This window comes from Bombina bombina, chromosome 1, assembly GCF_027579735.1.
Source record: "Bombina bombina isolate aBomBom1 chromosome 1, aBomBom1.pri, whole genome shotgun sequence".
NCBI lineage: Eukaryota > Metazoa > Chordata > Amphibia > Anura > Bombinatoridae > Bombina > Bombina bombina.
The window spans coordinates 1,483,801,565-1,483,829,502 of NC_069499.1; the positions used below are offsets into that span (position 1 = coordinate 1,483,801,565).

Here is a 27,938-nt window from a genome sequence, read left to right on the forward strand (position 1 = left end):
AAAGTCGCGGCTTAAAAGTGAGCGTTAGACCCTTTAATCACTGACTCCAAATACCAGCGGGCGGCCAAAACCAGCGTTAGGAGCCTCTAACGCTGGTTTTGACGGCTACCGCCGAACTCCAAATCTAGGCCATAATGTGTTGACTGGTCCTTTGACTATTATTATATAGCTTTATATGATCATGTACCTAAAAATGTCCTTTTTTTATTCTGTGTAAGTGCAGTTTAAAACAATGCATTTCAGGTTTCTTGTATACTAGCGAGAGCAAGGGGGTTAACTTTAAACAATCACATTAACCTTAAAGGGACATCAACGTCCATGATTTTATTTATCCATTAAACTGCAAAAGAATTGCATGCAATTTGTTTTTAATAAGTCATTTAAAACTTATTTTGTTAGAAAAATATTAATTGGTTTGCAAGACCTGGACACATCCCTTGAAAAACCTTTTAAATGTTGTTTAACTTTTTTCCTTTGCCAATTACAGACAGATATTTGTGCACATATCAATGACCAACATATATAAATGTTAAGGGTCTGCAGTCCACAGAATGAACTCCATCCTTTCTTGGGGTAGAAACACATTTTCATAATTAGATTACCAGAAAACAGGTCAAATAAATACTCCCTTTGGCATAATTCTAATCCCATCCTAGCCTAAGTCACTCTCATTTTAAATTAAGCAGAACTAATGGTGACATCTACATTTTGCAGCATTTTTAATCCAACATTTTAAATAATGTAATTTCCATAGAGCATTTCAGTAGGATATACAGTATACAGCTCCTGGAAAAAAGAAGCGACCACTGCAAAATTAACAGTTACTCTGGTTTTATTATTTATAGGTATGTGTTTGAGTGAAATGATCATTTTTGGGTTTTGTTTTTTTTTCTATAAAATACTGACAACATTTCTCCCAAAATCCAAATAAAAATATTGTCATTTAGAGCATTTATTTGCAGAAAATGAGAATTGGTCAAAATAACTAAAAATATGCAGTGTTTTCAGAGCTCAAATATTACAAAGAAAACAAGTTTATAATAATTTTTAAATACAATACTTATGTTTTAACTTAGCAAGAGTTCAGATTCTCAACCATAGTTTTCATGCATCTTGGCATGCTCTCCGCCAGTCTTTCACATTATTCATGGGGGACTTTATGCATCCATCTTCCTCTTGATCACATTCCAGAGGTTTACAATGGGGTTCAGGTCTGGAGATTGGGCTGGCTATGGCAGGGTCTTGATCTGGTGGTCCTCCATCCACACCTTGATTGACCCAGCTGAGTGGCATGGAGCATTGTCCTGCTGAAAAAAGCAATCATCAGTGTTGGGGAACATTGTCAGAGCAGAAGAAAGCAAGTTTTCCTCCAGAATAACCTTGTACATGACTTAATTCATGCATCCTTCACAAAGACAGATATTTATTTACAAATAAAAAATGTTTGTTTTACTCAAACACATACCTATAAATGGTAAAACTGATATTGTTGCAGTGGTCTCTTATTTTTTCCAGAGCTGTATATTTTTTTAGAGAAAACGATTAGATTCCTGGTCAGACTTTATTTTAATGAAAACAGGCATATTTTGCATAAACAGATACCGTTGTGGTGTGTGAGAATATAGGAAGAATATTGTAAAAGTGAATTATTGAGTGGCCTGATATTTCATTTGTCTACATTATCATTATTATTGATGTAGCATCTTTTTTTATCCACCCTGTACCCTTCAAAGGAAACATTTCTGTAAATGCCCATGTACATTAATGTTATTATGTTTGGGTATTTTGTTTTATTTATTTTTTCTCCTTGAAACAAGTCTACATGTCCCCATTCCCCAGGGTAATCAAATGAAGGACAGATAAATATGATGATACAGAACACATGTTGCTTCAAGGTCATGATACTAGTATGTCCAATAACCTCACTGATAGGGTTCCATGTTTTAATCATGTATATTCTATCTTCATACAGAGTGTTCTCAAACATTACATATTTTACATATTTTCTTTTACTTCTCCAGGTTTTCATTTTAGTTAAAGTTGCAACTTAACCTTTAGGATACATTTAAAAAAAAAATTACACATTAGATTTGCATGTTTTTTGTTTTTTTAAGTGATTAAATCCCTATGTGAGTAATATGCAGACATAATTCAGGAGATCTTTCAAGAAAATACTTCTACTCCTGAAAAATGGTGAAGACCTCACTCAAGAAAGTGACATATCAACTCTTAGAGCAATTAAGGTCAGCAGAGATCAGAATGGATTGCTGAGAAGAAAGGTGCTTGAGTAGTGGAGCAATAAGGATAATGTTGGAATAGTCAATTGTGGATATAACAAGAGAGAAAAGATTAAGACTCTTCCAATATTTTTGGTGAGAAACGGACACATTTTTGTAATGTCTTGTAAGAGAGAGGTTGACAAGATGTGATTAGCTGATGAATATAAGGCTTGTAAAAGAGTCAGTATTAAAAGATGATGTCCACACAGCTGTCAAGAGACAACTGCCTAGGAGGACACTGAAAAAAAAGCCCACAATGTGTCACAGGTTCAGAGCTTTTCACTTATATGGATTACATGAATGTCAGTGTCATAACATTTCCCATAGATTTTTCTAACACTCTGCCTGCCTGTCCCTTTTCCTCTCTAAATCTAAAATCAAGGTCATTTTCTCAGCTGTATCAACTGTAATGTAAAACATTTTTGCTCACATTCTTGCTTTGTGTTTAACTTTTCCTTTCACAGATAAAAAAAATCATTACATTTGCATTTTTTTAATTTCTATGTGAGTAATATGCATATATAATCTTTCAAGAAAATACTTCTTCTCCTGAAGACCAGTAAAGATCTCACACAAGAAGGTGACATGTTAAAGGGACAGTCTAGGCCAAAATACATTTTCATGATTCAGATAGAGCATGTAATTTTAAACAATTTTCCAATTTACTATTATCACCAATTTTGCTTTGTTCTCTTGGTATTCTAAGTTGAAAGCTTAACCTAGGAGGTTCATATGCTAATTTCTTAGACCTTGAAGCCCACCTCTTTCAGATTGCATTTGAACAGTTTTTCACCACTAGAGGGTGTTAGTTCACGTATTTCATATAGATAACACTGTGCTCGTGCACGAGAAGTTATCTGGGAGCAGGCACTTATTGGCTAGACTGCAAGTCTGTCAAAAGAACTGAAAAAAGGGGCAGTTTGCAGAGGCTTAGATACAAGGTAATCACAGAGGTTAAAAGTATATTATTATAACTGTGTTAGTTATGCAAAACTGGGAAATGGGTAATAAAGGGATTATCTATCTTTTAAAACAATAAAAATTCTGGTGTAGACTGTCCCTTTAACTCTTAGAGCAACCACAGAAGACACTGAAAAAAAGTTCACACCTGTGTCTCAGGTTCGGAACATATTATATTATTGATGCTTCTCATCACTCATATGGTTTACATGAATATCAGTGTTTTAAATGTTATTGTGAGCCATAACATTCACAGAGCTTTTGTACTACACTCTGCCTATCTGTCCCTGCACCTCTAGAAACTGAAATCCAGGTCATTTTCTTAGTTGTATAACTGGTTTTGATGATCCTTTATTTTCTCAATGGTTACGTTGTTCTTCTTCCATGTAAGTCTCCAAAAGCCCAAAAAAAAATGCTCATATTTACATTTTTCCTCATTTTACTAAAACAAATGTAGAAAAACTTGATGTTCTGGAATTATTGCTAAAGTGTGTTGGATGGCCTTAAATATGCAAATCTTTATGTTTCACAGGGACTGGAATATTGTTTTAAATTAACTTATAAATAGAGAAGGAGGATTTTATTTTTTATTTTGGACTGAAAATACAGACATAAAATTATAATCTTTGATAAAAAAAAATAGTGCTGATTGTAATAAAAAAAAAAATTAAACTTTTTTCTTCAAAGTTTTAAAAACATTTATTTATGCTGTCAAAGCCCACTAAAAGGTAAGTAAATAAACTGTATTTCAGCTGCTACACAGGAATATACTCCTTGGTATCTGTTTGATGAGGTAATTTTTAATTAATTAACTGATATAAAGTGCCATGTTATACTTCATTTGAGTCTCTGTTCTCTGCCAAATGAGCTATCTCATGGGTTACAACATTTTCATGATGTGATTGAGCCAATTCACGGGTAATGGAATAGCCAAATTAGCCATCTGATGCCATTTTAGATACCTAGAGAAAATGTGACCCTCATTTACAAGAACAGATGCACCACGTTCCACTGAATGGATTTTTTTTTTCAACAGTTTTATTAAAGAAATTAAACTTGCATACATTTCTGTTTAAGCAAGTATGGCTAAGACAAGTTTTTAAATTATGTATACAATATTCAAACATTCAGTAGTGGAAAACATTTCACTTTGTCATAATGCACAGTATATCAATAAATGCATATAAAAACTACAAAAACTACAAATGTACCAGTATACCGGCTCTAGTCTAGAATGGGCTGTCTTGACTGTGGGCATTCCATTTGCTTCTAAAGGTTGTGGCAAGGTGTAAATTACAATAAGTAGAACAAACACAAAACACCTTATAGACCAATATGTTTCAGGGTGAGTACGTGCACCTTGTCATTTACATAGGTTTTGTGCCATTTAGGGGTTGACAGGTATTTAGGGGTTGTGTTCAAGTATTCCTCCCATAAAAAGTACATTGAATGATAATCATCTTGTCTATTTGTCTATCTATAATGATATTTTTCTAACGCCAAGTTATGTGTAACTGTGCTCCTCCAAACCTCTACTGTAGGAAGGTCTTTTCTTTTCCAATTTAATGGTATCAACCTTTTAGCGGTATTGATCATTATTGTCAGGAGTGATAGGCCTCTATTTATCAAGGTCTTGCGGACCTGATCCGACAGTGCGGATCAGGTCCGCAAGACCTCGCTAAATGCGGAGAGCAATACGCTCTCCGCATTTAACATTGCACCAGCAGCTCACAAGAGCTGCTGGTGCAACGCCGCCCCCTGCTGACTCGCGGCCGCCAGCAGGGAGGTGTCAATCATCCCGATCGTACTCGATCGGGTTGATTTTCAGCGATTCCTGTCCGCCTGCTTCATAACTTGTGTTTCTGGTAAGTCTGAATACTCGCCAGAAACACGACCCTTCAAGCTCCGTACGGAGCTTGATAAATATGGGCCATAGTCTAAACATTTTATCTAGGTCCACAGCTGGCTGCAAGATCTGCTTGTGATTTGACTCTCCCATCTTTGAATAAAGTATAGACTGGAAGAAAGTCCTTAATGGTTACCGCTGGTGACTCATGTGTTTTAATATTTAATGGGCACATTATATTTCCCACCATTGGAGTCAGAGGAGAATGTATTGGGGAGATATGTGTATGTTTTTGTATAATTTTGTCCCATAATTTGTAGGTTTCTCGGGTTGGGGTTGAGATTGTGTCTGATAGTGATCTCTGATGGGGGGGGAGCCAACAATTCCTGCCTATGTTATTATTGTTGGCCAAATGGTTTTATAACTGAACCCATTCTTTATTCATTCCGTGCTTACACCAATCCACCACCGTGGACATAAAGGTAGCTAGTCTATAATGTTGAATGTTGGGTGCTCCTATACCTCCTAGTTCTCTTGGCCTATATAATGTAGCCGTTGCGATGCGTGGGCGTTTATTTGCCCAAATAAAATTATTCAGTGCTTTCTGTAGCCTATGGATCAATGAGTCAGGGAGGGGTATGGGTAGGGTTTGCAGTAGGTACAATATTTTGGGTAATATGATCATTTTGATAGCATTAAGTCTTCCTAACCATGATAGAAATGTATTGTTCCAGCTTCTCAGTAATGAGTTTATATTTAGAATGAGGCTCTCATAATTTAGTGTTAGAACATCTTGTACGATCGGGGTTATATAAACTCCTAAATATTTGACTGCTTTTCTCTGCGCTTTAAACTGAAACTGTTGCTGTAGGTTAGCTAAGGTTGTTGGGGATAAATTAACATGTAACAATTCAGACTTCGCAATGTTTATACTAAAGTTGGAGAATCTCCCATATGTTTCTAACATGTTTATCAAAGCAGGGATTGTAGAGTCTAGGTTTGTAAGGGTAAGGAATATATCATCCGCGTAAAGTGTGATTTTATATTCTACTGAACCTATTTTGTGCCCTGTGATAGCGGTATCATTCATTATGTATGAGGCTAAGATTTCCATTGACAGGACAAAAAGTAGCGGTGATAAGGGGCACCCTTGTCTGGTTCCATTATTAATTTTTAATGGGTGGGAGAAGGAATCATTTAGTTTAACTTTTGCTTGAAGCGCATTGTATAATGCGAATATCTTCATTATTAGTTCTTGGTCGAATCCGAATTTAAATAAGGTTTGTTTCAGAAAAGCCCAATCGAGCCTATCAAAGGCTTTTTCCGCGTCCATAGATATGAAAGCGGAGGGGATGTTATCTCTAGCTTCACGTGTAGGTGTGAAGCCTGCTTGATTTATATGTATCAAAGATGGAAGGACTAAATAAATTTGGGTCGCAAAAATTTTTGCAAATAATTTAATATCTACATTAAGTAGAGAAATCGGGCGTAAATTTGCCGGTGTGTTTGGCTGCTTACCCGGTTTTGGGAGTACTGATACTTGCGCCTCAAGCATCGAGGGTGGGAATGGTTTTTTTTCCGTAACCTCATTAAAGAGTTTGGCTAGGTGTGGGACAAGAATTGAGGAGAAAGCTTTGTAGTATTTGGTTGATAAGCCATCTGGACCTGGGCTTTTTCCATTAGGCAAATTAGTTATTGCATATTGGAGTTCCTGTGAAGTTATGGGCCTTTTCAAAGTTTGTAGTTGTTCTGGTGTACTTTTAGGGACTTGGCAATGATTTATATATGCATGAAGGTTAGAAAGATGTTCCTCAGTTGGGGGGGGGGTTGTAATATTATAAAGCTCTGTATAGTAGTCTTGAAAAGTGCGGAGAATCTCTTTAGTGGTGTAAAGGGTAGTCTTATATTTTGGGCTATGAATCTCGTATATAAATGATTTGAATTTTTTCTCTTTTAGTGCGCGTGCCAATAATTTGCCTGCCCTGTTGCTCTCATAGTAAAACATACAGTTTGTTTTTTTATGTAGGATTTGTTATTCTATTTCTAAGAAATTATCTAAAGCTTTGCGGGCTATGTTATATTCCTGTACTATTATGGGGTCATTTGGGTTGCGTTTCAATGCGAGGTCTAGTTTTGCAAATGTTTCTGTTAAGTCTTTATATTGTTGGCGATATTGTTGTTTTTGCAGTGCTTTTAGTTTTATTAATTCTCCCCTAATTACGCATTTATGCGCTTCCCATACTATATAGTTATCTTCTACGGTATTGACATTATGTGTAAAATAATTTGATATAAGTGTTGATAATTTATTTAAAGAACTTGGATTGTTTAGCAGAGTTTCATCCAGTTTCCAATTAAAGGGTTCTAGTTGTGCTTCAGGCCATGAAAATTTTAACATTACTGCTGAGTGATCAGACCACGAGGTTGGCAAGATCTCGCAATGGCGTACATTAGCTAGGCCTTTTTGATTAGTAAATATATAGTCTAATCTGCTGTAGGATTTGAGACAAAGGTATAATCTCTTTTATCTGTGTGTATAAAATGCCAAATGTCATATAGATTGAGACTCTTCAAATTTTTCCACAAAGTCGCGGACATTTTTTTAGATACCGAAATTGTAGGGTTGTAGCTGTCTTTTTCTGGCTGCAGGGGAAAATTGAAATCCCCGGCTAAATATATAGGACCCACTGCGAGATCTAAAATTTTCTTGAATATGTTTTGAAAAAAGGGGGCCTGCTTAAAGTTTGGGGCATATATGTTCACCAACGTTACCGGTCTGCCATGCAGAAGTCCCGTTAGTCCCAGGAATCTGCCATCCTATCTTTGCTTGTGCTAGTTAGTGTAAATGGTAGGTCTTTTCTGATTAAAATGCTAACGCCTGCTTTTTTGTTAGGCCCTGAGCTATGGTAGTGCATAGTGAATGCTTTCCCAAAATATTTGGGTTCTTTGTTATGTTGAAAATATGTTTCCTGTAAAAAAAGGATGTCTGCTTGTCTTTTTCAGAAGTCTGATAATGCTTTGGAGTGTTTGTGAGGTGAATTTAGGCCCTTGGCATTCTGTGTCACTAGCGTGAGTAAACGTGTATCATTACCTGCGAGTTGTAGCATCTTTACCTATATATTAAAGCATTGATGTCTGGAATGCAGCACGGTATCTGGTACAAGGTCTGTGCATTTTGACTTTAGGGAGACAGCATTTCTGCAAAACAAATCCACTACAATATGAACAATGCAAACAGTAAATACAGACAAATAAACAAACAAACATAATATGAAACTGTTACTTAAAATTAGGTTCAAAACTCTCCTACTAATGTAGGGCATAGTGAGAGTGGTATTTGGGGAATTCAACAATAAATTGCAATTACAAGCCCTTTTGTCATATCTAATTGGGAATTACCTGTTCTGGCTAACTAACATTATGGACTATCAAGTCACATATTCTAGAAACATATACAACAAACAGAATGGGGATTTACTCTGCATTCAAAACCTCTTTTAAGCACATCCTAAAGTCTTGTATATGAGGCTATATATTCTCAGGGAGTTGTGCTAGAGTAATTTGGGCTAGAAACACTTTTCCTCTGTGATATGGTGGCTGCAGTTTTTCCTGTCTTGGCAGACGCAGTATGCCAAGTCGGTGCTTTCCCACTTGGTCTTTTGGAAGCAGGTGGGACTGTTTCGGCCGTGGGATCAGTCTCTATAGGGTCGATACCCAAGGATAAGCAAAAGATAGAAATGTCCTCTGGATACCTGCAAATGAGCCTAGTGTTGTTTGTGAGAAACCAGATTTGTGCTGGGAAACCCCATCTATAGGGGATCTTTTTGTTCCGCAATGATGTCGTAAGGGGTGCAAATTCTTTCCTTTTTTGAAAGTTTCATATGATAAGCCCTGATAAAACTGGACTACCGTGCCCCTGAATCTGATTGGCTGATTCTTGTGGGACTGATTCAGCAACATTTCTTTCTCTAAGAAATTTTTAAATCTAATAACTATGTCCCTAGGTGGTGCTGTAGCTGGGGGCTTAGGACAGAGAGATCAGTGCGCTCTCACCCATTGTATATCAGTGGTATGAGAAGATTCTTTGATATGCTGGAACAGTGCTTGTAGGTATACTGGAAAGTCACGGGGTAAAATATCTTCAGGCACCCCTCGGATTCTTAAGTCCTTTCTCCAGATCCTCTTATTTTTCCTGAAGGCTATATATAATTTCTTGCTTTGATGACTTGCTCAGTTAGAACATGCACTTCTTCTTTTAGTTGGTCGTGATTATTCTCTAGTGATTCCATTTGAAATCCCAGTGTATGAATGTCTTGTGCCATGATGGCTAGCTCTTCTCTTATGCATGTTCGCACAATATGTGCTATATCCTGCTTGGATGGTAAATTGCATAGTAGTGATGCAGAAAGTTGTGACTCAGGCATTTGAGAGATAGTAGTATCACCTTGTAGAGAGTCTGTATTAGTGTCTGCCCGCATAGTTTCTGTTGGGTCCGTAGCTTGCAAGAAGGAGGACATAGTTAATGTTTTAATGGTGGTAGACTTGGTGGTTTTGTCAGGTTTAACTGTGCGCCTAGACGCCATTGCTAATGCTATGAATGTTCAAGGAGCTGTGCAATGTCTGCTGCAAGTAGGTCCTACTGAAGTTATCAAATTTTCAATTCATTGCTGTATGTGTATGCAACCACAATTAAAGTATATAACTGTCATGCACTTACAATTTATGTAACAATATTCCACCTTATAAACATCCAAATCAAACTTTATGTCCATTAGAGCTAGCAGAGAACAGATGCAAGTGAAAGCGATATCTTTTGTGAATATTGCTGTTTACATATCATATTGCTCTAGCATCATTCAGGTTGCGCTTTGTGTCCGTTATTGCTAGTAGGAATTATAAACGTAGTGAGAGGGCACATCAAGGGTACACTCTGCGGTTAGGATTACACTGCTTTGTTATACTTTCATATAGTTTGGACTCTTTAAGAGGGATAAGGGAGCGGTGTATCCTTTGATTTGCGGCTTATAACGCAGTTGTAAAAGTTCTTATCACAATGTGTGTCTGCAAATTACCCCCTCTCTGCCACGCTAGGGCTTAGATGGTACAGGCTATATTAATAAGCTAAAGTCTCTGCTCGTTTTACAGTGTAGGTATTTGTGCCCATAGCATTTATATCTCTCAGGGCTGAGCAGTGTGTGCGTTGTGACCGCCACGTGGTTGGTTAGCTTACCCCTCGTTATTACGGCTCCTACTTGCTCTAATTATGTCACCTACTAGGGATGATCGTCTGCGAAGCCCGGTAGTCTGAAAGTTGCCTTGTTGGTTACTGCGTAGTGGCTAGCTGTGCTTCTCTTTTTGTGCAAAAGTTTTCGGATGGATGTCGGGCTCCACTTCCGGTCCAGGGTATTACGTGACAGACAGAGAGCTCAATGCGATATTCGCCGCGTTGGTTGCTGCATCTCTTTAAAAATCACCTTGTCATGATCACCAGAGGTTTAGTGATTGTCTCCCATACTTTGTCGCTTAAGTAGTTACTTTAATGCCAGAATTTTTTGTAGCTTTAGGGCTGCTTGCACGGAGTTCCGGTTTTACACTGCTCTCAAGGCAACTTCCGGCTCCGCCCCCCGAATGGATTTATTTTTTGTTAAGAATAATCATTTCAGAGGACTCCTACCTATATGACTCCAATTAAGGTATTCAATTTGTTAGGAAATCATCATTTTTATATTTCCTTTGTAATAATGGAGTTTCACATCTTTAAAAAATTGGACCTTTGTAGATTACAAGGGGGTGAATTAGGGTCAACTGTACTCCCCAATAGATGTGTGTGAATGGCATTGCCCTGTGACTGAATGATCTAATAGATTGAGACTAGGTAATCAGAGAAGGCATCACATTTGCAGCAGAGGTTGGGCATAAAGTAAGTATATCTGTCACTATATACAGTATGTATATATATATATATATATTTATATATATATATATATATATATATATATATATATATATATGTATACATCTAATAATCTAAGGAAATATAGTCCCAGTTTATCCCACTGCCATGTCCCCTCAATTATATATTAAATGGAGTTTTCACATAATTAGGTCTGACAATTGAGGATTTTCTAATTCTCAGAACTTGAAATGCACCCTGCTGACTTCTCAAGGCTAACCCTGCTACATAATCTCCCTAATAACATCTGCAAAACAGTATACTTTATACTAATATTATGACTAATATTATCAAACTGGCTTTTTCAAATAAGGAAAATCGTGGGCTGAGTTTAGCTACTGAAAAGCAATAGCAGTAAAAATAATATTAATTTGTTTTAGAAACCTTTTAGACTTGACTGATATGTCATTCTATAGCAACACAATAGAAATGTATTATAAATACAAGGTGTTCACTGTCCATTTGAGTAAATCATGATTGTACTGTGAAAAATGAACTATAAATGTGAATGTTCTGCAAAAGTTTGACATCAATAAAGCCATAACAATAATTTATCATTTATTGTTTATACCTAAAAATATAGCAACCTATAGTGACATACATTATTAAGAGGCTCTTCATTTATTTTGTTCTATATAATTTGTTACATCATTAATGGATGTAAGATACAATTAATTTGCATGGTAAACTAGGTAATTTACTGAAGTATTTATCTCCAAAACAAAATTACATAAGATAATTATATGGTAAATACGAGGCATTTATCCATAGACTGCACACATTACTGTAGCTTGTCTTGACTATAAAGGAGTTTATTTAAAACATCATATGAGAGAAAATCGTGAAGAAGGGCAGCATGTGATAAGTGAGGCCTGAGGGAACAAGGGCAGCAGAGCTCAGAATAGATTGCCGTGTGGGGCAGTTAGTATATTGTTCCAAAAGTCAATTGTGACTATAATAAGAGCGTGAATGAGAACTGGACATGCATTGGTAATATTTTGTAACAGAGGTTGAAAACATTTGATGAGCTGTTGAATATGAAGCTTAGAGTAGAGTCTGAATTCAAAGAAGCTGTCCACACAGCTGTCAAGATCAAGAGATTTAATTGTAGTTTTGTCAACAGTTATAAAGCTAATGGCCATATACCAATGAGGATTTCTTTTTCTAAGGGTGACAGGTCCAACCAGACATGACCACTAGAGGATTATAGCTGTACCTCCACTGATGAGGCCTAGATGTACGTCTGAAGTTATCTGTAAAAATCCTTTGTTCAGTAGAGAATTACTTGGTATTTCTAATTGGATCAAATTGATGTGCAGCAGTAAAGTTCTGTTCTGTAAAAGGCACCTTCTGCACTACAAGAGTCTGCACCCTAGATGTGTTGTACCATCCCATATTATGGTCTACTGAGCTCTCTTTATCCCCAGCTGAGTACTTCTCTCCTATGTCTTCCATATGTAAATTACACTTAGGGATTTTGCCTCTCTAATGGGGCAAACAGACACGGATCTCTTACTTCTGGGGTTAGCTGCTAAAATCCTTTGTTCAGAAAATAATTGTCTGCCATGTCTGGCTGGACTGTCCTTATAGTTGGGATCAGACTGATATGCTGCAGGAAAGTTCTTAGTAAAAGGCACATTCCAGACTAAAGGCTTGGTATTCAAAACCTCGCCCGCCACTCCGGTGACATGATCTAACAAATCTTGTTGGTTTAGAAACGGACTTCTGGTGGGAGGAGCTACACGGAGGCAGCAAAGATAGTGAGCTCCCAGTCATCAATCCTAAAAAGCTAAAAAATACGTCACACCCACCGCTCCCACGCATCAGCCTTGTCGATACACTGACCAGTGCCACTCTGGTCAGTGTTTTTTTCACTGGCACATCAGTGTGAAGGCTCAAACAACAGCCTTACCCCCAAAGTTGCTGAAGAAAATACCGGCAAATGGGCGCCATCTTGGATTCAGCCGCACCACCGTGTGGTGCAAGAAATATGGCAGCCACAGGACGAGAGGCCTTATAACATCTTCGCTGCACACACAATATCTCCTAAGCCTGAATTTAGGGAAACCCCCCTGAACTTAGGGAAACCCGAAGGAAACATTGGATCCCTCGCAGTGAGTGAAGGCCATGAACACGTCAGGATAAGGGTAAAATCTGCCCAGGCAGGGCTGTCTCATAAACTGTATACACCTCAGCAGCAATCAGCACAAATTACGCACAACTCATATGCCTTCATAGTCAAGGCCAGATTGGCCTACCAGGATACCAGGAGATTTCCCGGTGGGCTGAAGCAGCTAGGGCTGGAATGCTACAATTTCAAGGGGTGCTTAATGGGTGCAATTTGGTTGTAGGGTGCCTATATAACAACAATCTTATTTTTATACAAAACTAAAAATTAATAATATAATGCTGAAATTGTTTTTTGGGGGGAAGGAGTATGCCAGTAATCCCCTTTGAGAAAAATAGGGTGTGCACATTCTACTGACTCGACAGAAATAGGGTTTGTCTACAAATTTTCCAGGGCTACTTTTTATTCCCAGTCTGGCCCTGTTCATACTAATACTAAAGGCCTTGGCCGACTGACTTTTAATGACCCACATGCAACTTCTAGTGTACAGCTGCATTATCTTTTACAAAATAATCTCCTGTTACTGCAACAACTTGTTACTAAATGATACAGCATAGAGGTTAAAACTGCTTAAAATATCCTCTATAGAACATTGTATCTATTCTATCAAGAAGTCTGTTACCAAGTGACACACAGTGCTAAAACAAAATTTCTTGGGCCTGAACAGACTCACTGGCCTGCAAGCCGTTCAGACACTAGCAAACCCTGCACCCAACATTGTACATAGAGCAGGTCTTCTCTAAAGGCCTAGTGCTTTTGCAGAGCCCACTACATTTCTACCAACACACAGAGGGGACTCCTCTTACACTAACGGGTTGGTGCACCAGTAATTGCAATAACTACCTGTGGAGAACTTTATTTTCTTATGAAGGTTGACAGATACTTTAAAGTTCTATCTACTACAGTAGAGGGGAAGATGAGTTCCAAAAATAAACAAGCCGACAAGAAACAACGTCATTAAGCAGAGATCCATACAGAGCCCTTCCACTGAAAAAGGATCACATAATGTGGCTTTGACCCTGCTATACTCATAAATGAGTTTAAAGCAATTTTCCTCCCAAAAATGGAATCCCTTCAAGCAGGTGTAGACACCCTTACAACAGAATTTCGTCAGTATTCTACCAGATTAACCCAGACGGAGCAAAGAATTTCAGATGTGGAGGACAGGCAAATCTCTAACACACGACTCCGTAAGTCACCTATTGAAACAGAGCCAGCTTCTATAGGAAAAAGTGGATGACCTGGAGAACAGAAGCAGACGCAATAACATCAGAGTGATGCGAGTTCCTGAATCCGTTAAACCTAAAGACCTGCTTGAATTTACAGCCCTGACCTTACCCAGGCTCCTTGGCATGAACCCAGATAATCTTCCTCTAGACATTGAGAGGGCACAGAGAGTGGGACATGATCGCAGCCTCACAGCAACTCAGAACAGACCCAGACAGGTTATATTTTAATGCCTGAACTACCAAGAAAAGCTAGCCCTGCTAAGAGCATATAAAGCAAGGAAAGCAGACCTTCTGTATGAGGACCACAATCTATTAATCTTTCAGGACTTTTCTTCCGAGGTCACGAAAATAAAAAGGAGTTTGCTCCCTACTGTACCAAACTCTATGAACAGGGCAAACAAGTTGTGCTCCTCTTTACAGCAAAACTTCGACTGCAAACCCACTAAGGACCAAAATTCTTTTGCAACCTAAAAGAACTCCAAATCTACTTGGATACTGAACACCAAGCAGAAAAGAGCTAAAACTAATTCCGAACTGTTGGGACTTTAACAGTTAACATGGAAATGGTTTTCTATACCACAATTCCGTCAAATCAGCTAATCATGTTGCAGCAGATAGCAACACCTGAGAAAGGGCCTCTGATGTCAATTGACGGAGAGGTCTTAACTTAGGATATCTTTAATTTAAAAAAAGACACTGCCCCACAGGGGGCACTATTAGTTATATGTTTTGACCAAATAGGCCCTGTTGGCCTAAGTAATAACCACCTTTATCAGAAAATTCAGGACTTTTATTTTGTGAAATTTATGCTCTTGACTAGTCACTGTGGAGGACTGGAATATTTTCCAATTAGTGCACTTAAAAGTTGATTGTTATCATTATATTTTGCCTTATCTACATTTAGACTATTAGTAGTGGAAGTCTTTTAACTCTTCAATTGCTTGCATTCAAACTGCTATTTGTGTATCATTGTACAATACTGTATGCATGTTTGCCACTCCCTTTTTCAGGGAACAGTCCTGGCTGTTGGATGAAATGCAAAGAGAAGCAAAATCCTACACTACTTAAAAGCTATACATGCCGACATTGCCCTGCTCCGAGAAACCCATCTCACTAATAAATTGAGAGTAAGATGGGTAGGAAATATTTTATACACCCCAACAGAGGGTAGAAAAAGAGTAGTAGCAATATTAACACGGAAGGAACTTCCTATTACATTTACGAACACACTGACAGACCGAAAGGGCAGATACATTATTATAGATCTACAAGTTAACAATCGCACAATTCGATTGTGTAATGTATATGAACCTAACCACCTAGTTCCCGTCTTTTGGGTGTCCCTCCAATCACACCTTACATTGCGTAGTGACCTACCCCTGATAGTGGAAGGGAATTTCAATATGGCCCAGAATATTCTGCTTGACAGATTTACAGATCCAACACAACCTAACACAACCAGAGTGAATTCTCATCATAAAAAAAGAAATACGACTCATATTGAGGTTCAGAGACAGGCTGGGACTCCTTGACACTTGGAGGGCATGGCACCCTGACCACCATGACTTTATCTGCATCTCAAAGACTCATCATACGCTCTCCCGCATTGATTATTTCCTCAAATCACTAACCCTAACACCACACTTCTCACAACTATCCATACAACAGATTACTATCCCTGACCATGTTCCAATTAGACTATGCCTTCAAATGTTTCCCCCAAACACGCAACAAAAATCATGTCGCTTTCCCACTTACCTATAGCAAAAGGCAGACTTTCGACAACACCTCTACTCATATTGGATAGACTACACTTGTGACAATGCACAGCATAGGGAAAATTTAGATTTATACTGGCATGCATCTAAAGCAGTATTGCAGGGTAAAATTACATCTTACACAGCCCACCACAATAAGATTCAAAAGAAAAACCACAGAACAAATACTAACCGACCTCACTAAGGCCTATAACCAATATTTAATGACACCAACACCACAGTCAGACAAGTATACTACAACTAGAAAGCAGAAAGGGATACTTTCATACAGCAACAAGATCAAACCTTTAAGAAACACAGAAAAAGGCAAATTCTACCAGTATGGCAATAAGGCAGGGAAATTGTTAGCAAACATGGTGCGCCTCGTCACACCTTAAACTTACAAAACTGCAAAAAAAACATATTCCCTGTTACAGACCAGTACCCCAGAAATCATGCAAGCCTTTGTTTCTTAATATTAAACACTCTACACCAAACAAAAGATAGATGTCCAGGACAAACGACAATTTTGTGGCAAAATAAGAATATTACAACTAACAGAGGAACAGAGAGCTACACTAAAAACCCCAATTCAAAGTGCAGAAGTCCTTAAAGCAATCAAGAACTACAAACTAGGCAAATCAGCAAGCCCCAACTCCCTCCCCATAGAGTATTACAAAATCCTAAGCGCAGATATAGCTCCTACTTTAACCTCGCTTTTCTCACAATACCTATACGGTCAACAAAAACCAGACGTGCATTTTTCAGAAGCCCACATCTGCGTATTTCCCAAACCACATGCGTCTTCCTACAGGCCAATATCGCTACTCAACAGCGATTACAAACTTCACAAAAATATTGGCAGACAGACTTGCCACAGTTTTACCTTCCCTAGCCCACCCAGATCAGACAGGCTTTCTTAAAGGCCGCTCCTTCGTAACCAATATTAGAAAAACTCTTGCAACCATCACACATTACTGGTAAAATAGACAGGCACCGATACCCCCCCCACCCACTGCCAGATGCCTGCTTGCTGTCGGTTGACGCTGAGAAGGCATTTGGCCGGATAGAGTGGGATCACCTCTACACATCATTACACAATTTTGGCAAAACTGGTAACTACTTACAAGTGATACAACTCCTATATAGTTCCCCCTCTGCCTCTCTCTCCTCATTAACGGTGATATATAACCCTCTTTTCACTTAGAACATGGCACTAGACATTGCTGTCCACTGTCCCCCTTACTGTTCAATTTAGCTATTGAAAATCTAGCCTGCTACACCAGACAACATACTGAAGGATTGTAAATTAACACACACACCACTCGTCTATCACTGTACACAGACAACTTGCTCCTTTATGTATCTAGCCCCGCCAAAAATATACCAAAAATGCTTACTGACCCCCGACAACTGAACATCTATACAACCATTGCAAATTTACAAAACATCATACAAGGCTGGCAAAACCTGCCTCTTTCCCTAACTGGCAGAATACAACTTATCAAAATGATCCTATTACCAAAATTATTATGCCCTCTTCAACTGCTTCCCCTTTTAATGACTGCAAAAGACATTCAAAGAATTACAACTCTGGCAACTTCATTTGGAAACAGAAAAAACACAGAATTAATAATACACACTTGGCCATGCCTCACTGCTCTGGTGGTTTGAAACTACCTAATATACAGTGGTATAATTGGGCCTCACTAATTAAACTAATAATAGGATGGCTAATTGACTCTGATCACTTTTGCCCGAAAGCTGAAAAAAAGCGTATAGCCCCATATCATCCAGCCTTCCTCCCACACACCACATTCTCCACTCTACCGTCTCATCAAACAAAACATTCTTTTTAAAGGTCCATTAAGGTCCTGGGGGAAAGTTTGTAAACTATGGAAGATAGAATTTAACATCAGTAAATATTTACCCATACAGGGCAACCCAAATGTTATCCCCGTATACACATCCAAAACCTTCCAGCAATGGAAGAAGCAGGGTTTAACCTCTATATTCCAACTGCTAGATCCATTTTGGATCCTTTCATTTAATGAACTTCAGAGACTATACAATCTCCCTAGGACACAACAATTTGCATACTTCCAATGTAGGCACTACATACAATCCCTGTTAACATTGGGTAAAGAACATATCACATGTCCTGGTATTGAGAGATTATGCAACCTGGCAAGGCAAGGAACACATTCTATTACACATATTTACAATCTTCTGACTACCCACTTTGAACAACACATCCTTTCCAAATGGCAGAACTTAGATGACAAACCTGTCACACTCGAAGTTGTCTTGGATAGCTTTACTAAAGTCAGAAAAGCCACACTCTCTTCTTACCTGAGGGAATCCCACACTAGACTTATGCATAAAGCATACATGACTCCTAACATACGTTCCAAATGGATCCCAGAGGCACATGACATATGCTACAATGCTCAGCACTGAACCCAAACATGACACATCTGTTCTGGTATGCCCAATATTGTAAAGATTCTGGAACAAATTAGCGTATTGGCTTTCCAAAGTAAACCTCACACCATACTATGTTTTATTCCTGGCTGACGACCTGGTATAACAGTATACTAGATTCTTAGACATGACGATACTGATATCTAGGAAACTCATCTTACAATACTGAGTTAGAAACAGAGAGTCGCCTTTCAAGAAGTTTGTTGTAGCCATGCACAACCAACTATTGATAGAACAAGTCGATACTCAGGGACACATAGAACCAAGAATCAAGTCTTTTATCCATAAATAGGAACTTTTTCTTCTACACATCCCAACAAACCTTAGAAATAGGATATTGAATCCCTTTCAAGACTCATTATTCATGCTCATGGAAAATTTACAGGGCAAGTGGTACGCCACCACCCCCTAAATTAGCATAGAAAAACAAACCTCAGACTCCCTCACCAAAAGACTGGCGGGGCATGGAGGGTAGCGAACACCCAATGAAGGCCTGAAAGGTAATAGATTTTGTAGCCAGCCATGTTGTGATTTGATGAGAATTAATTTGGTCTGACTCCAGACGAGTCCTTCACAGATAACTATTTCTTGCACTAATGTTTTATTGTATACTGTTAGTTATTTAGTTGATTAATTGTCGCTAAGTTTCTAGAGCTTTTAGATCTTATAACCCTGGACAATATGACTAAGACATATAAACTTGATTAGAATGTAACCATTTAAGTTTAGTTACTAATACTTGCACTTTAATGTCTTTACATGGCTGTTTATATGCAAATGTGATAATGTCTTAGCAACTTACTAGAAATAAAGATACTTAAAAAAATAATAATTTAGAAACACAAATTTTATCTTGAGAAATGTTTGAGTTGCTATGTAGTGTTCTTTATATGAAACAGAAACAAATCCCAAAGATTTTGTGTGATTTCTCACCATGGTGACGATGTTTTGAATATCAGGCCCTAAAAGAGAATACACCCTGGGTGAGTACGATCCCGTAGAGCAGGCTTCTGAGTTTTGTCCATCCCCTGTTGACCATACCACTTCTCTCAGTTTTGCATGGGTTGGCTTATTGCTGGGAGGTAATACAGTTAGATTTGTTTTGGAAATGTAGAGGTTGAGGCATCCAGGAGACGGAAGAAAGCCAGCTAATGACATTGTGTGTCATTAGTGTAAAGGTGTTAAAGCAAAGCAAATGACTATTTGATTTTCCAATAAGGTGCTGGATAGAGAACATAAGAAGAACACATATAGCTGTTTATCTACATAACAGACATATGTCTCTCCCATGACAACAAAAAGAAAAATTGTGTAATATTATACAAATATATACCAAAGGGTGTAACAGGAAATACAATTACTTTTATCACTCTTGTTACTAAAAGTAATCCAGTTAAGAAAGCCCAGTCTGAACATTCTTAAAAGAATAGTATTCAACTCATATCTGTATGAGATGTAAAGTTGGATTCAGATTAATAAATAAAATAATATCTACCATTAAATAAAAGTAGACAATACTGTGTATCAAGCTCAGGACATGTCAGATGCCTTTGTGTTATATGTAGCTATTCACAAGATGATAAAAAAAAGTACATGAAGGCAAATTTCTTTACCAAAACACATCTCATATCAAATCAATCAGTGTATAGAATATTACAGGCTCAGTTTGTGATAAGAACGTTGCAGCCTTATATATGTAAGTGAGGTTGAAAATACTATATCCTCACGTATTTTCTTTCATTTCATTAAAGGGACATTGTACACTATCGGCTAGATTACGAGTTCTGCGTTAGCTTTAAAAAGCAGCGTTAAGGGGTCCTAACACTGCTTTTTAACGCCCGCTGGTATTACGAGTCAGGCAGGAAAGGGTCTACCGCTCACTTTTTTCCCGCAACTTTTCCATACCACAAATCCCCTTACGTCAATTACGTATCCTATCTTTTTAATGGGATTTGGATAACGCTGGTATTACAAGTCTTGGAAGAAGTGAGCGGTACAGCCTCTACCTCCAAGACTCCTACCGCATATAAAAGTCAGTAGTTAAGATTTTTATGGGCTAACGCCGGAACATAAAGCTCTTAACTAAAGTGCTACAAAGTACACTAACACCTCAAACTACCTATTAACCCCTAAACCGAGCCCCCCCCCACATCGCAAACACTAAAATAAATATTTTTAACCCCTAATCTGCTGCCCCTAACATCGCCGACACCTACATTATATTTCTTAACCCCTAATCTGCTGCCCCCAACGTCGCCGCCACCTACCTACACTTATTAACCCCTAGTCTGCCGACCGGACATCGCCGCCACTATAATAAATGTATTAACCCCTAAACAGCCGCACTCCCACCTCACAAACACTATAGTAAATTTTATCAACCCCTAATCTGCCCCCCCCCCAACGTCGCCGCCACCTACCTACAATTATTAACCACTAATCTCTCGCCCCCAACGTCACCGCTACTATAATAAAGTTATTAACCCCTAAACCTAAGTCTAACCCTAACCCTAACACTCCCCTAATAGTTACATTGTAGCTATTTTAGGATTTATATTTATTTTACAGGCAACTTTGTATTTATTTTAACTAGGTACAATAGCTATTAAATAGTTAATAACTATTTAATAGCTACCTAGTTAAAATAATTACAAAATTACCTGTAAAATAAATCCTAACCTAAGTTACAAATACACCTAACACTACACTATCAATAAATTAATTAAATAAATTAAATACAATTATCTAAAATAAAATACAATTAAATAAACTAAACTATATTACAAAAACAAACACTAAATTACAAAAAATAAAAAAATATTACAAGTAGTTTAATCTAATTACACTTAATCTAAGCCCCCTAATAAAATAAAAAAGCCCTCCAAAATAATAAAATTCCCTATCCTAAACTAAATTACAAAGTAATCAGCTCTTTTATCAGCCCTTAAAAGGGCTTTTTGCGGGGCATTGCCCCAAAGTAATCAGCTCTTTTACCTGTAAAAAAACTAAATACAATACCCCCTAACATTACAACCCACAACCCACACACCCCTACTCTAAAACCCACCCAATCCCCCCTTAAAAAACCTAACACTACACCATTGAAGATCACCCTACCTTGAGCCGTGTTCACCCAGCCGGGCACCGATGGGGCAGAAGAGGACATCTGGACCGGCAGAAGTCTTGATCCTATCCGGGCAGAAGAGGACATCCAGACTGGTAGAAGTCTTCATCCAGGCGGCATCTTCTATCTTCATCCTTCCGGAGCGGAGCCATCTTCTATCCAGCCGATGCAGAGCCATCCTCTTCAATCGAAGTCCTAACGAAAAATGAAGGTTCCTTTAAATGATGTCATCCAAGATGGCGTCCCTCGAATTTCCGATTGGCTGATAGGATTCTATTAGCCAATCGGAATTAAGGTAGGAAAAATCCGATTGGTTGATCCAATCAGCCAATCAGATCCGATTGGCTAATTGGATCAGCCAATAGAATGCGAGGTCAATTCTATTGGCTGATCCAATCAGCCAATTGGATTGAGCTTGCATTCTATTGGCTGATCCAATCAGCCATCAGATTTAACTTCAATCCGATTGGCTGATTAAATAAACCAATCAGATTTTTCCTACCTTAATTCTGATTGGCTGATAGAATCCTATCAGCTAATCAGAATTCGAGGGACGCCATCTTGGATGACGTCATTTAAAGGAACCTTCATTCTTCATTAGGACTTCGATTGAAAAGGATGGCTCCGCGTCGGCTGGATAGAAGATGGCTCCGCTCCGGAAGGATGAAGATAGAAGATGCCGCCTGGATGAAGACTTCTGCCAGTCTGTATGTCCTCTTCTGCCCGGATAGGATGAAGACTTCTGCCGGTCCGGATGTCCTCTTCAGCCCCATCGGTGCCCAGCTTGGTGAACACGGCTCAAGGTAGGGTGATCTTCAATGGGGTAGTGTTAGTTTTTTTTAAGGGGGGATCGGTTGGGTTTTAGAGTAGGGGTGTGTGGGTGGTGGGTTGTAATGTTGGGGGGGTATTGTATTTCTATTTTTTACAGGTAAAAGAGCTGATTACTTTGGGGCAATGCCCCGCAAAAAGCCCTTTTAAGGGCTGGTAAAAGAGCTTATTACTTTGTAATTTAGTTTAGGATAGGGAATTTTATTATTTTGGGGGGCTTTTTTATTTTATTAGGGGGCTTAGATTAGGTGTAATTAGATTAAACTTCTTGTAATATTTTTTTATTTTTTGTAATTTAGTTTAGTTTATTTATTTAATTGTATTTTATTTTAGATAATTGTATTTAATTTATTTAATTAATTTATTGATAGTGTAGTGTTAGGTGTATTTATAACTTAGGTTAGGATTTATTTTACAGGTCATTTTGTAATAATTTTAACTAGGTAGCTATTAAATAGTTATTAACTATTTAATAGCTATTGTACCTAGTTAAAATAAATACAAAGTTGCCTGTAAAATAAATATAAATCCTAAAATAGCTACAATGTAACTATTAGTTATATTGTAGCTATATTAGGGTTTATTTTATAGGTAAGTATTTAGTTTTAAATAGGAATAATTTATTTAATTATAGAAATTTTATTTAGATTTATTAAAAATAGATTTAAGTTAGGGGGGTTTAGGGTTAGACTTAGGTTTAGGGGTTAATACATTTAATATAGTAGCGGTGACGTTGGGGGTGGCAGATTAGGGGTTAATAATTGTAGGTAGGTGGCGGCGACATGGGGGGGGGGCAGATTAGGGGTTAATAAATATAATATAGGTGTTGGCGATGTTAGTGGCAGCAGATTAGGGATTCATAGGGATAATGTAGGTGGTGGCGGTGTCTGGAGTGGCAGATTAGGGGTTAATAGTATAATGCAGGTGGCAACGATGTTGGGGGCAGAAGATTAGAGGTTAATAAGTGTAAGATTAGGGGTGTTTAGACTCGGGTTCATGTTAGGGTGTTAGGTGTAGACATTAAAACTATTTTCCCATAGGAAACAATGGGGCTGCGTTAAGAGCTGAACGCTGCTTTTTTGCAGGTGTTAGGTTTTTTTCAGCTGAATCAGCCCCATTGTATCCTATGGGGAAATCGTGCACGAGCACGTTTTAACCAGCTTAGTTACCGCTACCGTAAGCAACGCTGGTATTACAGGTAGAAGTGGTGCTAAATTTGTTCAACGCTCACTTTTCTGAGGCTAACGCAGCCATTCAGAAAACTTTTAATACCAGCGTTGTTTAAAGTGTGCGCTGGAAAAAAAGGCTTGTTAGCAACGCAAGTTTTTACCGACAAAACGTGTAATCTAGGCGTATATTTTTCTTTGCATAAATGCATTTATATAGCCCATCTGGGGGTGTTTTTGTAACAAAATCTATAGTTTTGCTTATTTTTTAAAAAAAAAACATTGTGCTGATTTTCAGACAACTAACCAAGCCCCACAGTTTTAGATGTATACTGATGTATACAGACTTCGCATTGCTTCTCTTTGCATAATGCAGGAGAAGGGGGAGGTTATGCTCTCAGCCCCTTTCAGTGGATGCTCCAGACTAATCTCATAAACAGTGCTTAATTGGGAGCTTCTAAGTATCGGCTACATTTAGAGTTTTGCGGCCAAAGGGGTGCGTTAGCTACGCGTGATTTCCCCCCCCCGCACCTTTTAAATACCGCTGGTATTTAGAGTTCACAGAAGGGCTGCGTTAGGCTCCAAAAAGGGAGCGTACAGGCATATTTACCACACTGCAATTCTTAATACCAGCGATGCTTACGGACGCAGACAGCTTCAAAAACGTGCTCGTGCACGATTCCCCCATAGGAAACAATGGGGCCGTTTGAGCTGAAAAAAAACCTTAACACCTGCAAAAAAGCAGCGTTCAGCTCCTAACGCAGCCCCATTGTTTCCTATGGGGAAACACTTCCTAAGTCTGCACCTAACACCCTAACATGAACCCCGAGTCTAAACACCCCTAACCTTACACTTATTAACCCCTAATCTGCCGCCCCCGCTATCGCTGACCCCTGCATATTATTGTTAACCCCTAATCTGCCGCTCCGTACACCGCCGCAACCTACGTTATCCCTATGAACCCCTAATCTGCTGCCCCTTACCCCTGCCAACCCCTATATTATATTTATTACCCACTAATCTGCCCCCCAACGTCGCCGCTACCTACCTACAGTTATTAACCCCTAATCTAATAAATGTTTTAACCCCTAAAGCTAAGTCTAACCCTAACACTAACACCCCCCTAAGTTAAATATATTTTTTATCTAACAAAATAAAATAAATCTTATTAAATAAATTATTCCTATTTAAAGCTAAATACTTACCTGTAAAATAAACCCTAATATAGCTACAATATAAATAATAATTATATTGTAGCTATTTTAGGATGAATATTTATTTTACAGGCAACTTTGTATTTATTTTAACCAGGTACAATAGCTATTAAATAGTTAATAACTATTTAATAGCTGCCTAGTTAAAATAATTACAAAAGTACCTGTAAAATAAATCCTAACCTAAGTTACAATTAAACCTAACACTACACTATCAATAAATAAATTAAATAAACTACCAACAATTAACTACAAATAAATCTTACACTACACTATCAATAAAAAAATTAAATACAAATACCTACAAATAAATACAAATAAATACACTAACTAAAGTACAAAAAATAAAAAAAGAACTAAGTTACAAAAAATAAAAAAATAATTTACAAACATTATAAAAATATTACAACAATTTTAAGCTAATTACACCTACTCTAAGCCCCCTAATAAAATAACAAAACCCCCCAAAATAAAAAAATGCCCTACCCTATTTAAAATAAAAATTGAAAAGCTCTTTTACCTTACCAGCCCTTAAAAGGGCCTTTTGCGGGGCATGCCCCAAAGAATTCTGCTCTTTTGCCTGTAAAAAAAAACCATACAATACCTCCCCCCCAACATTACAACCCACCACCCACATACCCCTAATCTAACCCAAACCCCCCTTAAATAAACCTAACACTAAGCCCCTGAAGATCTTCCTACCTTGTCTTCACCACGCCGGGTATCACCGATCCGTCCAGAAGAGGGTCTGAAGTCTTCCTCCTATCCGGGGCTGAAGAGGTCCATCATCCGGCTGAAGTCTTTATCCAAGCGGAGGCTGAAGAGGTCATCATCTGGCTGAAGTCTTTATCCAAGCGGGGGCTGAAGAGGTCTTTTTTATTTTGGGGGACTTTGTTATTTTATTAGGGGGCTTAGAGTAGGTGTAATTAGCTTAAAATTGTTGTATATTTTTATAATGTTTGTAAATTATTTTTTTTCTTAGTTATTTTTTTATTTTTTGTACTTTAGTTAGTGTATTTATTTGTATTTATTTATAGGTATTTGTATTTAATTTATTTATTGATAGTGTAGTGTTAGGTTTAATTGTAGATAATTGTAGGTAGTTTATTTAATTAATTTATTGATAGTGTAGTGTTAGGTTTAATTGTAACTTAGGTTAGGATTTATTTTACAGGTAATTTTGTAATTATTTTAACTAGGTAGCTATTCAATAGTTATTAACTATTTAATAGCTATTGTACATTGGTTAAAATAAATACAAAGTTGCCTGTAAAATAAATATTAATCTTAAATTAGCTACAATATAATTATTATTTATATTGTAGCTATATTAGGGTTTATTTTACAGGTAAGTATTTAGCTTTAAATAGGAATTATTTATTTAATAAGATTTATTTTATTTCGTTAGATAAAAATTATATTAACTTAGGGGGGTGTTAGGGTTAGCTTTAAGGGTTAATACATTTATTACAGTAGCGATGAGGTCCGGTCGTCAGATTAGGGGTTAATAATTGTAGGCAAGGTAGCGGCGACGTGGGGGGGGCAGATTAGGGGTTAATAAATATTATGTAGGGGTCTTCTGTGTTAGGGGCAGCAGATAAGGGGTACGTAGGTATAATGTAGGTTATGGCGGTGTGCGGTCGGCAGATTAGGGGTTAAAAAAAAATATTAGAGTGGCGGCGATGTGGGGGGGCCTCGGTTTAGGGGTACATAGGTAGTTTATGGGTGTTAGTGTACTTTAGAGCACAGTAGTTAAGAGCTTTATGAACCGGCGTTAGCCCAGAAAGCTCTTAACTCCTGGCTTTTCTAACGCTCACTTCAGCCAAGACTCTAAATACTGGCTTAGAAAGATCCCATTGAAAAGATAGGATATGCAATTGGCATAGGGGGATCTGCGGTATGGAAAATTCGCGGCTGGAAAGTGAGCGTTAGACCCTTTCCTGACTGACTCTAAATACCAGCGGGCGGCCAAAACCGCTAACCCCTAACGCTGGTTTTGATGGCTAATGCAGAACTCTAAATCTAGGCGTTAGTTTTTAAAAGGTTTTATACTGGATTTTTATATCAGTATCCATTTAAGAGATTAAATGCTGAGCATAGCTTCCCTTTAAACTTGCATTTATATGAAAATGTAACTATCTAAAATGTTACAGTATTCACAGCATAGTCATGAAATGAAGCAAACAGTAAACTGTATGCTTCCTGAATACGGATGTTGTTATATTTTAACTTACTTATCTAAACCTATGGTGTATGCTTAATTTCAATGTATTTGGTAATAGTGGGAGAACATTGCAATATTATGTAATAAATAATGGCATTATTTCTTTGTGATGGGTGCATTATTAAGGCTCGTTTGTGTGGGTGTGCATACTTCTGCTTGCATATTGTTGCTTGGTGATGAATAGAGAATTCGAGACACCTGCATTATTGTAAAAAGTGTTAAGAAGAAAAGGAAAGTGGCTTTGAATATAGGAAGAACGTTAATGCAGTTGGTATACAGGAATCTAAAGTAATATTGTTCCCTGTTATGTCTGTTAATATATATTTTTTCTAAGTAAAATAAAAATATTTAAAGGATGTCTATTACAGATTTGTATTGTTTTCTTTCTTAAGGGGTGGCAGAGCTTGATAAATCGGCCCTATTGTACTGTGAAATCGGTTTCTCCTTAAAGGTCCACAAAATACAGTTGAATTGTATAATTAACAAGTGCATAATTAAAAGACAATGCAATAACACTTATTCAGAAGTTTACAAAAGCAGAAGATTTTTTTTTCTGGCAAAAACATTTTCTCCAATTTGACAGCCCCCTTTAGCATGTGACAGACATCAGCCAATCACCAACTAGTATACCCTTTGAACTTGTGTTCATGCTCAGTAGGAGCTTGTGCCTGAAAAAGTGTGTATATAAAAAGATTGTGCAAAATTTGATAATGGAAGTAAATTGGAAACATTCTTACAATTGTGTG

At 37.7% G+C, this 27,938-nt stretch overlaps 1 long non-coding RNA gene across 2 annotated transcripts; it reads right to left on the bottom strand.

Moving 5' to 3' along the window:
• Positions 1 to 814: 814 nt before the first annotated feature.
• On the bottom strand, positions 815 to 27,392 carry LOC128643507 (uncharacterized). Of its 2 annotated transcripts, XR_008399829.1 has the most exons (4): positions 27,343 to 27,392; positions 19,570 to 19,598; positions 8,177 to 8,283; positions 815 to 1,304 (listed from the first exon to the last, which is right to left on the bottom strand). It is a non-coding gene; the product is annotated as an uncharacterized LOC128643507 (long non-coding RNA). The 2 variants fall into 2 exon arrangements; XR_008399828.1 differs by lacking the exons at positions 19,570 to 19,598; positions 27,343 to 27,392 and adding an exon at positions 25,671 to 26,213.
• Positions 27,393 to 27,938: the final 546 nt, after the last annotated feature.